This window comes from Homalodisca vitripennis, chromosome 7, assembly GCF_021130785.1.
Source record: "Homalodisca vitripennis isolate AUS2020 chromosome 7, UT_GWSS_2.1, whole genome shotgun sequence".
Classification (NCBI taxonomy): domain Eukaryota; kingdom Metazoa; phylum Arthropoda; class Insecta; order Hemiptera; family Cicadellidae; genus Homalodisca; species Homalodisca vitripennis.
This window is the reverse complement of record NC_060213.1, coordinates 143,662,643-143,679,451: the sequence shown is the minus strand read 5'-3', so window position 1 is coordinate 143,679,451 and position 16,809 is coordinate 143,662,643. Positions and strand designations below refer to the sequence as shown.

Genomic DNA, 16,809 nt, shown 5'->3' with positions numbered 1-16,809 from the left:
TTTTTACATTTTCTTCAATCCCTTACAAAATGGAATACTAGTGACATATATGATACGCAAAATAAAATTGAATCATTACTTCTTACTGCAGAATATAACTTTATTAAGTTTTAGTTCTGTAATCTAACCCTACAATATTAATTCGATGGTTACTGTTAAATATCCAAAATCTACTTTACTTTTCCTTGAGAACTTTTATTTTTCATATCATATAGAGCCCAATTGGTATTTTTATTAATAGCGTGAACGTGGAATGTTTAATACCATCTGGAAGCCATCTTTAATACGTCAGTTTGCATCACCTTCGGTTGAATACCATAACAATTAGTTATGTTTCAGAGATTATGCTTGATTTCTAATTTGATGCTTTAAAAATAAAGTAAATCTGAAATAGGTTATGGAGGTGCCTACTATGATCTTAGTTCTGTTATACAGTGAAAACGTGATGACGCAATTGCGCATACAGTAGGAGGAGTTTTCAATTTCTGCAGAAAAGTTTCTGGCATCTTTGAAGCGTTATTGATCCAATCATCTGCGATTATGATCGAGCCATGCAACGATAGGCAATGTTATGACGCACGATATTGTATGTTTGTGAGTGGCGACGCATAACAACTCCAAACGTTAATGTAACTCTGTTCATCAGTAACTCCGGCACGCCTGTCCTATCAATAGGTGGCACTAGGTGGTGAGGGGGAGGGGGAGGGGTAGTACTAGTATGGGCAGCGTGTGGCATGCCGATAGCGTATCGGACTCTACGCCTCGCCTGTTAAATTTATATCATTGAAGCCTATGAAGAGCCGTCTTCTTTATGAATCTGAGTTTCTGTGAGTTTTATACAATGTCCCAGTGAATACACATTTTAGTGTCTAAATCGAAATAAGTCAGTGCAGTTAGTTCTTTGAATGCAAGTGGCAGGTTCCGAGTTACATAATCGTCCTTGATGTTCCATGACCGGGAAATCAAAAATATGTATGACTTTATTATTAAAAACCAAAGACAAAGTTTTCACTGAAATGGGCGAAACATTCAAACATTACTGAAAATTAATAAGTGAAAACCCTAAACATGCTCTTGAAGAATACTATTTGTTGGGGCAACATTTTTTATTTATCAGGAGTGTCTCTCAATATATTTCAAGTGAGATTATATTACTGAGAATAATCACATTGCGCTGTTCGAACCACATTATTCATGATTCTGGATTTCTTGGAACGTTTTTACTATGTTTTCATTTTAAAGGTGAGTTACGTTCTCTTCTTCATGTAACCTCCCTCAACAAATCTAGATTTAAGGAGAGAATCCTGTTTTACTTTTTCCATGCTTTTGTGTTAACTTAGAACAATCGCAAGGAAATGGTATTCTGGAGCTTGTATACTTTTCATCACAAGCCATATGAGTTTCAATTGATGCCATTTTAGTATTAGAAACTTTTGAATATAAATATGTTCAAACTTCTGAAGAGAGAATATTTTCAAGTGCTCACTGTAAGATGATTTTGCTCACCAACCTTCACAATTTAGAGAATATTGGATTGTCGCTGATTCACCGTCACTTCTTGTCTAAATATGTACAATGTTGTTTCAATAAGTATAGTCTGTGTTGCGATTCTGTTGCTACATATTTGGGGAAGTTCCTCAGTAATGTTACTGTAAAGATACTGTTTGTACATTTAAAAAATGTATCTCAGTTCTTAAAAATAGGCGGCGGCTACGCATTTTTCAACAATTTTACTCTATTTTCTTCTTCTTTATTTCTATTATTATACTTTAATAATAATGAGTTTTTGCAAGATCTTAGTTTCATCGGTTTAGAAACTGGTCTCCACCATGGCCGAGTGCCCAGTGAGTACAACCTCTCGTGTTTATATTAATTTGTTATCTCGATGTAAACAGCGCTTCAATGTTTGACCTAACTTTCAAACAGTTTTGCTAATGTCTCTGTAATATCCTTGCTATTTTTTAATGTTTATTTACAAATAGCGAATATTCGCCATTTTTGACGTACTTCAACCTATCACGGTATATTTCAACCATAACCAACTCATCTGTACAGAGGCAGTTATAATTCACTTAATTGTACAACCAATGTTAGTACACTGTGTGAACAGGAAAGGTTATAGATGCTCATTCTGAATTTTTACAACACAACTGAATCTACATATGTAAATAACACGGCTTCTAGTGTGCTCGAATAAACATTATTCACCGTTTCTTTATTTTCACTACGAGACAAAATGTGTTTAAAAGTAGGTCAGTCCTTACCTGAGGCTGTGTAAAGCAGAACTGGTATAAATGCTAGATACATGGAGTCTGTGTAAATCAGAACTGGTATAAATGCTAAATACATGGAGTCTGTGTAAAGTCTCTACTTTGCAATACATTTTTACTTACGGGCTCGCCTGCGCTGAATCCTCTTCCCTTTGAAGTGAATATAACCTCTGGCTTTTATTAAGTTTAACTTCAACATCTAAAGTAAATGTAAATGTTCTTCGAGGTTCGATATTGTACTTGTGATGCAATTACTGACCTTTTCTTTTCTGGAACCTTAAAACTAGCGATTTGTAAATTAAAAGAAGTAAAAGAAACGTTCGCTTGGCTTGTTTACTGGGTGTAATCAGGTCAATCTCCCCGGTTTGAATTATTGGAGTATGAATAAAGGGAACCATTTTTGTTATTAACAGCATTTATTACTTTTCAGCGATAAAGTACCGCCGTAATGGAACTCTCGTGTACATTAGTTTTATTTCATTTCGTGGAACGAACATATACAATACTTTCATAACAGTAATGGATTTTTCGTACACCGCATTTAAATATTAAGCTAAATTCGGTCATGTCTGATATAATTTTTATTGTTCAGTATGACGTCAGGCTGCATCGTTACGAAATACGACTAAGAGCAACTTTTAGAATCATTATAGGGTCAATTTTCAACGTTACGTTGGTTGCAGACTTTTCAAGAGATGTAGGTTGAGATAAACAAATATAAAAAAAACAGTAACGTTTCTAGCAACGGCTTCTTTCTTTTCAGAATATACAACAACTTTGTTTAATATCGTATTTTTATGTCTATTAGTTGAGTTTAGCGAAGCTTATCACTTGAGGGACTGGAAACATTATAGTTTCATGTCCGTCTGTCTATCTGCACGATATCTCGAGTACGAACCGATATATTTTAAATGGTGCATCAAGCTTCACTTTACAACATTGGTCTCATGTGTAACCATGATGGCCACAGGATGATAGCGTAATAATTCGTTTTGAAAATCAATAAAAATTAACGCATATGGCATTTAAATGGTAGTAACACATACAACTCAGTGAAATGAGTTATAGACTTGAAATTTTGTATGCAACCTCAGCGAAGCCTGTTGTTCCAAGACACTTTTGGCGCACTCCTATGTAATTTTTTATAAATCATATAGAAAACGCATTTTTACTGATGGGCCAGATATAAATTTCCGTTTATATATCAAACCATCAAATTAAACGCGAATTGCAGCATCGAAAAGGGACATAAACACAAATAAACATGACACTTACATAATAGGCTCACTCTTAATGCAATTCTTCAGGGCGAATGTTGATTCATGGATTAAATATTAAGATGCCCTGACCCACAAAAAGGATGTAACACGAACTTTGAGGAAACAGTGTTGAAATGTCTCGATTGTTTTCTGCCGTACAATGCGAGAGAGAAACAATAATTTCTCAATTTCCTTCAGCCCATGAGGAACCGCGAGGTGTTAGAAACATCTCAACAATGTCGGTTTCCATGGTAACGGAACGTGCTGAGTTGGAGCGTGCCTGCTGTAGCGCTCAGGGTATTACAGCGTTATAGCGGAGGTGGTATTACAGCTGGTACATTGTTTGTGCAGTCGCAAGAATTCCTGTCCGTGTTGTAATATGAATGTCATGCTAAAACTACTGACCGACACGATGGGTTCTTAACGAAGCCGACTTGTTTATTACGGAATATTTGTCCACACTATAGTCCATGTGCTTCACTGTACTGTTATGTCTTCAAAGTTTATTATTTACGTAAGATACTTTATAAGATCATTATTTTACGCATTTATCTGTATTATTTGTTACAAAAAGTTTGAATATTATTCTCCTATTAAGATGATAAAAACTTTAAATTGGTGCGATCAATTTAAATTTAAATATTTTTTATAGTTCAAATATTTTGTCTCAGACCTATAAGATGTAAATTTTATAGGCAGAAAAATAAGAAGAGAATATTTTTTTTAATCCATGAGAAGTAGTAGGAATTTGAAGACGAATTTTCGGACATCTGAATTCCAAAGAAAGCTTTTGAGGATGATAATCTATTCACTTTTGACTTTGTATTCAAAATATGACACATAAAGAAGTGGACACGTTTTATAAATATAAAGAATTCAGTTTCATCAAGAAAAATATATTTAAATACATTTTCTTGTTTTAGGCAGTTTCTAAAGTTTTATGTAATCAAAAATTGATTAAGTCATAAAGTAATTAAACTATGTCACTCCTTAAAGCTGTAAGTCGTGTGTACTATAAACAATTTTATTTTGGCCTGATTACACAATTTCCTAAATTGCCTATTTTAAAAGCTCTTAAATCCTTAAGGAGCACTCAAAAAATAATTCTCTTCTATTTCTCTCTTTCTATCTTCTGCAAGTAAGAATAATGATAATATCAACGTGGTTGCGATGATGATACATTCATTTTCATATCTGACGGATCTAAGGCTAATTTACGATAGGTTTTTAGTACTGTAAGTAGTAAGAGTAGAAAAAAATCTTAATACAATGAATCATAATTATTCTACAGAAAGGGTGATGAACTTGATGGAATCCAATACATTACAGGTCTACTCCTACCTACACAGATACGCACCAAGCTAATTGAGATTCTTCAGACCTCACATTACATTACGGTTTTCCATCCTGCTAAAGTGACAGTCCTCGAGATGAATCTTGGTTTTTTAGTCCATCAGTGAAGGGCTTATATGCAACAAAAGATTTTCTTGAAACGGTTACACAAATTTCCTAAGAAAGAAATTGGTTATCAACCACTTTAATTTGGTGGAGGTCGATATATTTATTTGTTAATTTAATAGAATAGAGGGTCTCCAGGCGTATCAATAGTTTATCTGCCCTTTATTGTGCCCTAGTAAGGCAGTTTGTGGAGTCATAGAGAGATTTGAAGCCCTGCAGCGTCGCGGCGCTTTGTTACCTAGTCGCAGCCCGGGTGGGCTACCAATACTCGGAGGTTCCCGTGGGATACTCATCCAGAGAATTGAACTTCCACTCCTAGCATCGCTCCTTAACGTTGTTGTCGTAATCTTCCTCATGAAGATCATCAATGCCAAGTACTAGGCACTGATCTCCTCGCTGAAGTCGGCGCTAAACTCCCGTCAAACACCAGAAACCGTCGCACGTAACAAACTTCAACTACAATAGTCTTGGCCCGATTTGTCAGACATGGTAATCGCGTTCCATCTGACTGCGATTTCTTCTCTGAAAGCCTTGCGCTCATTCGGATACGGGTTTTCAATCTGCTATCCTACCACATGCAGTAGTTCAATGAGTTAATCTTTGTGTTCGTTACTGTTTAATTATTTTATTTTCTTACGTATTTACTTTGTCATTTGTTTATCTTATTTATTGTACTATTTATAAATTGTTGTGCTTGTTAGGTACACCCATTGCTATCTATTTAATCTGTATTAAACCAATGTATTACTACATCAATTGCTATGCTAGCATGAAATACAAATATTTCATTTGATTCTATAATGCCATCTTGTATGTTAATTGGCTGCTTTCCGTCGGAATAAATAAATTAATTAACGGATTATACATTTTTACCACTATTTTCCACCATTTTCAATATAATTTGACGTAATAAAAGCTTCAACATAGCTGAGGACTAATTAATTCATTCTGCTGGAGTTTCGTGTAGCCACCAGTGTGGAAAAAAATAACAAAGCGGAGAATAGAGAAATCGTATAAATGTTGGCCGTCTATTTTTAATGAAAGATTTGTCGTGTGACGCTCACATCCAGCGGTAACATGGTATCACCTAATATCCCACATTTACGTTCAAGTTGGATGTATGGAACTAGGTTAAGCTTGTCCCGGAGATATATTACAAGTACCTAGCAGAACAGCGACCGTGTAAGTTCTCACATATTTTAAGTCGCCCTTACAACGCGTCTTCCTAAATTACAGTGGGTTTGACTTGAGAAGAGAAGTAATTTGTTTCACTAATATTGATGAAAATAGGGAAAATCTTTCACAGCATTTGTCTACACACATTATGGAAATTTTCATTTATAAATTACCTTTTATGAATACATTTGTGGTCAAAATCCATCTAGGAGCTTAAGGAGGGAAAGAAGTATTAATTAGGTCTGGTATCGGTGCGAGAAACATTACAAATTTTAGGCTCTTCGGTGCCTTTCTACCTTACATATATCTCGAGAAATTTTAATTTTTACCATGAAAAAGGAACAGAGCTATACGCAACAATCTTGTAGTCGTTACTTTTAACTTGAAGACATTCTTTGTATTTTGGCTGCAGTTATGCAATTCATCACCAATGAAGAGCCATTATTAGGCAATGCATTAGTAAATCTTTCCAATCGTATCAGAAAATTATTTATATAAATTTTATCATTAATTTAACTAACCAACCAATTGATGAGTCAATTTATTCATGGAAGATTGGACGGAAACGTTCAAAAGTAATCAAAATATGAGTTATGCCGTATCGAATATTTTACAGGTGATTGTACTATTTGTTTAAAACATTGCAACATAATTATTAGGTACAATGTAATGTCATATTATGCAGCGAACCACATACTTTTACAAATATACAACGTATACAAAATTAAATATGTTAGCAATTATAAGGAGTTTAGATTTTGTATCGGACCGACGCTCAAAGTGACATGTGAGCCTGGAATTGTACTATTCTTTCTTAAAATTAGTAGTTTGCTTACATTACTTATGGGTAATATAAGGGCACTAAAAACGTTTACTGTAAAATGTATTAAATTTGATGTGTAATGAACGACCCGAAAGTTTTCAAACTTACCTTTTATTGTTTGTAATTTATTGACCAATATCCCAAAATTTACATTAATTCTATCCGCTATTAAGTTTATCAGGTACCAATATAAATTAACACTATTTCAGCCATTTCATTAGATGTAATCTCCACAATTTGATTTTATATTTTGGCATGTTACCGTTTTTATTTAAAATGAGGTCAACATAAAAGGAAAGACAGTTATTTTTTCAAATATCAACGGTCTTATTTTCAAATCTGCCTATTTTCGTGCACATTAAATTTTAGTCTAAAATTTATTTGGTTATATAAATTACTATAAATTTGCGTCATGGTCCTCACGTAAAAACTTAATTATTGTTTTAAAATTAATTGTTATCTGCTGTGTAAAATGTTCACTATCAACTTCAGTAAACGCAATAAAAATGTATTGCGCTCTGCGACACAACGCGGGAGACTACTCCGGAGCACATCGAATTGTAAATTAATCCGCGCTCTATTTTTCCGGTCATTTCAAATAAAACCAGAACACGAGTTTTATAGGGGAAATAAATAGGAGAAACAATACGGCGCTGCAGTATTTGATATCAATATAAATGACAAATACCGTGACTCTACCGTATGCACACACAATCACAGACCCTGTCCCGTATGGTATTCAAAATGAACATATATTTCACTGATAATATGAGGGACAATGATTGCGGGGGAATATTCCATCACGAATGAATAGTTACAATGGAAACAAACACAGCCGTATTTACACAACCCATCCACAGGAACGAGTGGAAAGGTAGTTTTTCTATGCGGTGTTGTTAGTAATTTCTGCTGCACATTTATCGAGTGCTCGGTGTTGTGATGTGAACCTGGATTATTAACAACCCTTTATACCTTTCAAGTTGTGTCGTTAAGTTCAATGTGTATTATCATTGCGTTTTAGGAATCTTTGTGGTCCGAGAGCATTTATGCCTGACTAAAACTAACTGTACCTCGGCTTTAAAATTTTCAGGAATGGAGCTTGATATTAGAGCAACCATGTTGACCAAAAGCCTGCACGCTATTCACGCTTTTCAATGAGTCTGGTTCGATTACTCCACCGATCGTTGGCCCAACGACCCAAGTTGGTTTTAAATAAGAGGGCCGTAATCGGCGCTCTTTTAAACATTGTATGATTTATTTAGTTCAGGTTCCTTGGCCCAACGACCCATTTACACTATCTTGGCTTAATTTTAATTCATTGTTCAATTACCCACTGATCGTTGGCCCAACAAACCTATACCAGTAAATTAAATATATAAGATTCTTTGTGTCAACGGCCCTAGTTTAAGAAATTTACAGAAATAGGCTAAAACAAACAGGGTCGTTGGGCCAACGACCCAGTGCAGTAATCGAACCGCTATATCATTATATAAGTGCGTCGTTAGGCCAACAACCCTCTGTACAAATTATATTTCTTCGAGAGGGTCGTTGGGCCAACGATCAATGGAGTAATCAAACTGTGCGCTTTACTTCCGACGAAAATATTCTTTATAACCGGGAACACCCCGGAGAGTATTCTGAGTATTCAGGATTCTAAACGCATATTTAGGCACACAAAAATAATTTGTCTCGTCCAATTCCTTTGCCCATATAAATCAGAATTGAATTATTTCAATGGAATTTTGTATTACTTTAGATGGATTCGGTAATTGCCTGAAACGCTACTTAAGATTTTAGATACAATTTCGCATACTTTCGAGATTCATATGTGTGTACATATTACTTTGTTCAATTTGGAAACCTAAAATAAAAATTCTATGTCCGCTTGTAAGATGTTACAAACACATTTTGATAATGTAGCTCTCCATTTGTACTTGTCTCTATCCGCTTTGCGTATCAGCTTTTATTGTATTACTGAATTACACCAAATCAATATCTGCCTTAGGAATTTATCTAAATATACAAAAACTAGCAGTTACCCACGGTTTCACTTGCAATTAAAAGCATTGATGACGAAACATGATGGAGCCCTACAACGTAAGTAGACATAACATTTTATTTTAGCATCCATGGTCGAGAGGCTAAAAAGCGTTTACTTTCTGTCCAAGTACCATAGTGATAGTTTGATAGTCTCCACTTGATAGTCTCGATTAAGGAAATATATTACTTAAGTACGACTGAAATGTTACTGTGGTCCAAAACAGCCAGATACCACCGATTAAATTCACTTCCGCTCTAATTTATTTATGGTTCCTCAGTTGAGTTTATGTCGTTGCACTGACCAAGAGAATAGACACCACTTATCGCGAACAAGCCTTGCTGTCGTAGTTTGCCCATCTTTTAGTTCATTTCTGTCCGAGACGTCCAGCGGACCGGTAGACGGACAGTCAATCGTACAGATAACAAATGCTTACATTCTGCCGTCAAAAACAGAGAAATTGTGTTCAATAAGTTATCTGCTTTAATGTCGCTCAGCCAAAGTCCATGGTTCGACATGCACCATGATAGAACTCATCCTTGTTATGTAGAAATAAAGTTCATGCAAAATTTGAATTCTAAATATGAAACCGCTCTCGAGATATCTTGTCACATAAGCATACATTCAGCATATGTTCTTTACGTAGGGTTTCGTAGCATTTTATAAATAACAATAAGTTCGGGTAAGCAAGGAAGGGTACCGAACTACAAGAGTGCGCTTAAATCATTCTTGTCGCCGACTTTAAATATTGGATTGTTACTAGTTTCCATCATAGTACCCACAAGACCAATGTAAAAGTATTAGCTATTGCTCAGAAATATCCTATGGAGTGACATAGACCATCATCTGACACAGTGTTGCGTGTATACGTAGATATGCTTTATGCAAACTATCAAGTCTGCAGGTATCTTGAGAACAGACAGAATGAAGAAAATCTTTCCAACCCCACAAGTGATGGACTTTGCTAACATTCAGCCAAGAAACCTTAAAAGTGCAACAGTTTATAGGGAGTATATAAATATTTGGATCTCATCTTTTTATTTTCAAAATATTTGTAGATATATTTGTCTTGGCGAAGTCATTTACAATTCGCAAGACTCACAAAAAATTAATTCGGATATTGCTAATTTACTTGGCAGTGACGTAATTCTTTTATTTGTGGAGGACATTGGCTAGAAATTAATTGGTAATGAAACGGATTGGCAGATATTGGTTTTGGCCTTGTGCAAATGTCAGCTCTCCTTCTCACCCCCCCCCCCCATCCACCACTCATCCGTGGCATATTCCTCGGGTTTTGGACAAGGCAAAAGACAATATTTCATGTGACTATAAATTTATTTAGATTATAAAGAAATACTTTTTTTCAATCATCGTGTCCATAAGGATGGGAGAAAGTATCTGTTAGAGACATGTATATACAGCAGTACCGGGCATTACTATAGTTTAATATAATAAACACTAGGGAATTGCGGAAATACAGTGGACGGTATGACGCAAAATCTCACTGCAGTATTTTTATTTTGGATATAAAGAAATTGAATAAATATAGGTAACCCAGTATGTAACCAACAATATGTTCTTTCAACAACAAATAGTGAATGGTTTGTGCACAAATATTATTCAGTGTAGAGTCTTTCATATGCAAACTGAATACACCCACCATATTTTGTTAGTGATCAATAAAATATTTCTTTTGTCTGCAGTAAAACATTATACGATATATATACATATATATATATATATATATATATATATATATATATATATATATACATATATACATTTAGTGGTCCACGGCAACAAAATTTTGGTAAACGGATCAACAATTATGGTCTTCATCTGTTCTATAAGTTGGAAAGAGGGTATATTTATAAGCTATTATTCAAATTATTTAGTGTTGAAATGATCAATGGAATAATGTTTTATATTTTAAAATATTATTGAGTGCTTTTAACAAAAACATAGAATTATGGAATTCCACAAACTAGTGAAACTCCCACGTTCAATTCCACTTCAAAATACGTTTTTATAAAAAAATAAGTGAAAAGTAAAGATTTTATTGTATTTAGTGACAAATTTCGGAAGAGTTCATAAACTTCAGTTTCATACTTCAAATATATACCAAGTTTAGTTGACGTAAAAGTTGACACGGATTATACATACTGATAATAGAATTACTCAGAAAGGACACATTAATTAAGGGAATTCCAAATAAATGATAAAGAGGTCTCCAAAAATATGGTATAATTTACGAGATGCTTTACAACCACTTACAGTTGACATATTTAATTAAAGCTGTTACCACTTCAAACGGAGAGCAGGAATATAAAACATGTTTATAAACTCACTTCCTAAATTTAATTATCTATTAAACAAAATTTTTAATACTAATATGAAAATATTTTTCTTCTTCCTGAGAGTCTGATTATAGAGCAAGGTAAGAGTACGCTACGCCACGAGTCGTATAACAGACTTCGCTGCGGAGCAATGCCAAATTTCACATATATAGTACATTTCAATATTAACAGATGGAACGATAGACAATCATAATGGAAATATCTCTTTACATCTCCCGGTAACCAAAAGAGGCCTTGTGTCAATCTGAAGATAGACTTCAGCGACTCTCGGTCCAAATTTCATGGACCATCCTTGGACACATACTCTCAGTGCATTCTTGTTTATGTATAAATAATGTTTTGTGCAATATTTTAAGTCTACAAGTGAAATCTTTCTCGAGATATCGTGCTAATGATTCATTCACATTTTTTTATTAATCTGAGTTTAATATAAATTTGGATAGTTCGGCTACATGTGATGTAGCCTGTCATTGTTAGGCTATTCTGCTGTTTTCTAGTTTCCATCATAGTTATCTATATTACTAATGAAAAATGTACACTCAGCCAAATCCTGCAGGATAACATGTACCAGTTTATGAAATGAAGCTTCGTGCACAATTTAGAAGCTGTAGGTCAGTTCGTTTTCTAGATATCGTGCAGAAAGACAGACAGACAGAAATTAAAATTTCTGTTTTCTAGTTTTTTTATGAACTGGTATTTTTATATCATAACAAAAGACAAGCTGGTCCCTGGTACGTCATTTTTACACGGCATACATTTTTTCAAGAATTCTTGTGGAAACACAGACAGAAATTTTTCCAGCTCTTCAAGTGTATGATTAGCTTAAACTCAGCCAATAAACTTTAAATGTATTATTGAAAAATGAAATTTTCGAGATTAAATTAGACCAGAGGTGATAAACGTGTGGTGAAGAAGACGGATTTTAAGGGTCAGTGAGAAATTGAACTAAAATAATAAAACAATCGATTACTCGACAATCGTTTTGAAATTTGTACAATCATTCCTGCAGAGCTGTTTCCAATAGAATAACAAACAATGCTGGAGAAGCGGTATTGATGGAACACACGAGTATTTGACTCTCGTTTATGGAGAGAATCATTTTTAAATTTGTACAATCATTCCTGCAGAGCTGTTTCTAGTAGAATAACAAACAATGATGGAGAAGCGGTATTGACGGAACACTCGGGTATCTGACTTTCATTGATTGAGAGAATCATTTTGAAATTTATAAAATCATTCCTGAAGAGCTGTTTCTAATAGAATAACAAACAATGCTGAAGAAGCGGTATTGACGGAACACTCGGATATCTGACTCTCATTGATGGAGAGAATCATTTTGAAATTTATACAATCATTCCTGCAGAGCTGTTTTCAATACAATAACAAACATGTTGGAGAAGCAGTATTGATGGAACACACGAGTATTTGACTCTCGTTTATGGAGAGAATCATTTTTAAATTTGTACAATCATTCCTGCAGAGCTGTTTCTAGTATAATAACAAACAATGATGGAGAAGCGGTATTGACGGAACACTCGGGTATCTGACTCTCATTGATGGAGAGAATCATTTTGAAATTTATACACTCATTCCTGCAGAGCTGTTTCTAATAGAATAACAAACAATGCTGGAGAATCGGTATTGGTTTTCATTAAAAACGAGGCATTGCCACCGGTACGTTGGACATCGGTACGCTTTTTAATCACGTTTATAAGCAATACAAACAAATACGTTGCAATTCGAATAATATATGCGATAGCCGATATTTATTAATGCACATTTACCTCACGTGACTGTTTTGCAATCAGCTTGTTTTTGATTGTCCTTTTTAATTATACTCATAGCTTTATTAAAAATTTTATTTTATTTATTAATACTTCAGTATAAATTGTGGTCCCGAAAAATATGTTTATGAATACCTAATAAAGTTTAATATAATTAAAATTATAGCTAGGTACATTATTGTTGTGATTTATTTAGGAACTTCTAATATAAGGTTCTAAAGCTAAATTTTAAAATGAGCCGTTTTGATGCAAGTTATTTCAACTGTAAAAGTGTTTTATACTCCCGTGCGTATAAATTGTAATTTGTCATCAAAGTAAGCCGAAGTATAAGGCTTACATCTAATGTGACAGTACAAACACAAAAACACAGCACGTGTATGTTATTACAGACCCGACAATATCCCTTCTTAACCTCGCGTCTGTCCGAAATAACTCTTGGTAGAAATAACCTAGGGACTTGAAACTTGGAACTTAGGTTCCTCTTTTTCCGAGGAAAAACTGCATCGATTGTAGGGTCAAAGGGGAAAAGGGCATTTCGTTCATCTGTCTGACTTTATGAAAATTTTTAAAATTGTATGCAGTTTCGTTGAATTACACAAATACTTTTAACATTATTTGAGTATGTTAATTTAAAAAAAAAAACAGTTTTAAGGAATACCATTTACGTTAGATTCCTCGTGATTTATATTAATTCTATTTATTATTCTGATTTCATTAATTACTAACTACTTCTATACAGAAATTACAAGCGTACCCAAGTGTATGTGTTTTGCATTAAACATATAATCTGACTAGCTCGATGATAAATATTTAAATATAGAAAGCAATATTGTGATTGGAAACATTTATTTATCTCATGTCATTGTAAGTTATTACGTGTGTGTGTGGGCGCGCGTGTTTGTGTGTGTGTGTGTGTGTGTGTTACGTTAGACCCCTCGTGATTTATATTAATTCTATTTATTATTCTGATTTCATTAATTACTAACTACTTCTATACAGAAATTACAAGCGTACCCAAGTGTATGTGTTTTGCATTAAACATATAATCTGACTAGCTCGATGATAAATATTTAAATATAGAAAGCAATATTGTGATTGGAAACATTTATTTATCTCATGTCATTGTAAGTTATTATGTGTGTGTGGGCGCGCGCGTGTTTGTGTGTGTGTGTGTTTGTGTGTGTTACGTTAGACCCCTCGTGATTTATATTAATTCTATTTATTATTCTGATTTCATTAATTACTAACTACTTCTATACAGAAATTACAAGCGTACCCAAATGTATGTCTTTTGCATTAAACATATAATCTGACTAGCTCGATGATAAATATTTAAATATAGAAAGCAATATTGTGATTGGAAACATTTATTTATCTCATGTCATTGTAAGTTATTATGTGTGTGTGGGCGCGCGCGTGTTTGTGTGTGTGTGTGTGTGTGTTTACGTTAGACCCCTCGTGATTTATATTAATTCTATTTATTATTCTGATTTCATTAATTACTAACTACTTCTATACAGAAATTACAAGCGTACCCAAGTGTATGTGTTTTGCATTAAACATATAATCTGACTAGCTCGATGATAAATATTTAAATATAGAAAGCAATATTGTGATTGGAAACATTTTTTTATCTCATGTCATTGTAAGTTATTACGTGTGTGTGTGTATGTGTGTGGGCGCGCGCGCGTGTGTGTGTGTGTGTGTGTGTGTGTTACGTTAGACCCCTCGTGATTTATATTAATTCTATTTATTATTCTGATTTCATTAATTACTAACTACTTCTATACAGAAATTACAAGCGTACCCAAGTGTATGTGTTTTGCATTAAACATATAATCTGACTAGCTCGATGATAAATATTTAAATATAGAAAGCAATATTGTGATTGGAAACATTTTTTTATCTCATGTCATTGTAAGTTATTATGTGTATGTGTGGGCGCGCGCGCGTGTTTGTGTGTGTGTGTGTGTTTGTGTGTGTTACGTTAGACCCCTCGTGATTTATATTAATTCTATTTATTATTCTGATTTCATTAATTACTAACTACTTCTATACAGAAATTACAAGCGTACCCAAATGTATGTGTTTTGCATTAAACATATAATCTGAATAGCTCGATGATAAATATTTAAATATAGAAAGCAATATTGTGATTGGAAACATTTATTTATCTCATGTCATTGTAAGTTATTATGTGTGTGTGGGCGCGCGCGCGTGTTTGTGTGTGTGTGTGTTTGTGTGTGTTACGTTAGACCCCTCGTGATTTATATTAATTCTATTTATTATTCTGATTTCATTAATTACTAACTACTTCTATACAGAAATTACAAGCGTACCCAAGTGTATGTGTTTTGCATTAAACATATAATCTGAATAGCTCGATGATAAATATTTAAATATAGAAAGCAATATTGTGATTGGAAACATTTTTTTATCTCATGTCATTGTAAGTTATTATGTGTGTGTGGGCGCGCGCGTGTTTGTGTGTGTGTGTGTTTGTGTGTGTGCGCGCGCGCGCGCGCTCGTAAATGGATAATTTACATACATACACATAAGGGTTGTAAATTAAGTCCTGATACGCCTGGGTATATTCGAAGCGGATTCAGATATCAATTTTCAACCTTTACCATACTGTTTTTCATTTTTGAAGGATTACAAATATTTTGGAGGTAGCTTTAAATTTTATAATTTCAACCCTAATCTTATGACATGTCATTTAAAAGGTCTATTCAATAGAAACACAATGTCATGAAGATAACTTCTCTACGACGTTGTTAACAAAAGTTATGGGCAAACAACCCCTTACATTGTAATGCCACTTGGAAATAGACAACTCTTACGAATGCTATATACATTACAAATTGCTAACACAACGTATGTTCTCCAGATTGCGGGTGAAGCCTCACTCGATGAATATACTGTAGAAACACATTGTAATATTGTTTCAATAATCCCAAATACTATTCTATTCGTTTACAAGACTACTGTAATAGCTTTATATCGTTGTATATAGAGACCTTTTTCAGATTCTGTGATATATGATGGAATTTCACCGTGAGACCTAACATAAATATAGATTTAAAAAGTTTACAGTTGTAAAGCTGGAACAATCACATTGACAGGTCACAACGAACTGGTAGAAATCATGCTTCGCTCTTTCAGCGCCTGTCAACGTTCCTTTGTGCGGACGCGGGGAAACAATACTTTTGTCGGCTCACAGACAGGTATCTAATTACACAATTCCCTTCTGAGCGTAACAAGGTTTTAACTTCAGTTTGATGTGCGCAACTCTCATTTTCAGCTCTTTCCCTCTCTCGTTGCTTTTATTTAACTGCAAATTGTGTCAAAGGAATTATGTTTCTTTGTATCGTCTGGTTTGGTTTTGGTTATTCGTAACTCTCTTTAACCAAGGTTTATTACAGTTATTCAATTACCTAATTAGTTTAATTTTCTACATTTTATACTACCCAGTATCAAATTATCTGGTCAGTCGTAGGTGGTTGCTCGAAGAATGCAGACTTATTGTGACCTGTATTCTGTATTTCAGTTTTGATAATAAGTGTTGTGTTTAGTTTTTATTAAGTGCATGTTATAGAGTTAGTGAATATGACATTGTGGTTGTGAGTATAACATCATACTTA

General features: G+C 34.1%; 2 protein-coding genes across 2 annotated transcripts in view; one reads left to right on the top strand and one right to left on the bottom strand.

Annotated features, from left to right (window-relative positions):
• The window catches only part of LOC124366449 (acetylcholine receptor subunit alpha-like 1), a 727,733-nt gene that overhangs the window by 596,044 nt on the left and 114,880 nt on the right, over positions 1-16,809 (top strand). The window lies entirely within an intron of this gene.
• The window catches only part of LOC124366453 (retinol-binding protein pinta-like), a 135,260-nt gene that overhangs the window by 89,160 nt on the left and 29,291 nt on the right, over positions 1-16,809 (bottom strand). The gene's annotated exons all lie outside the window — the stretch shown is intronic.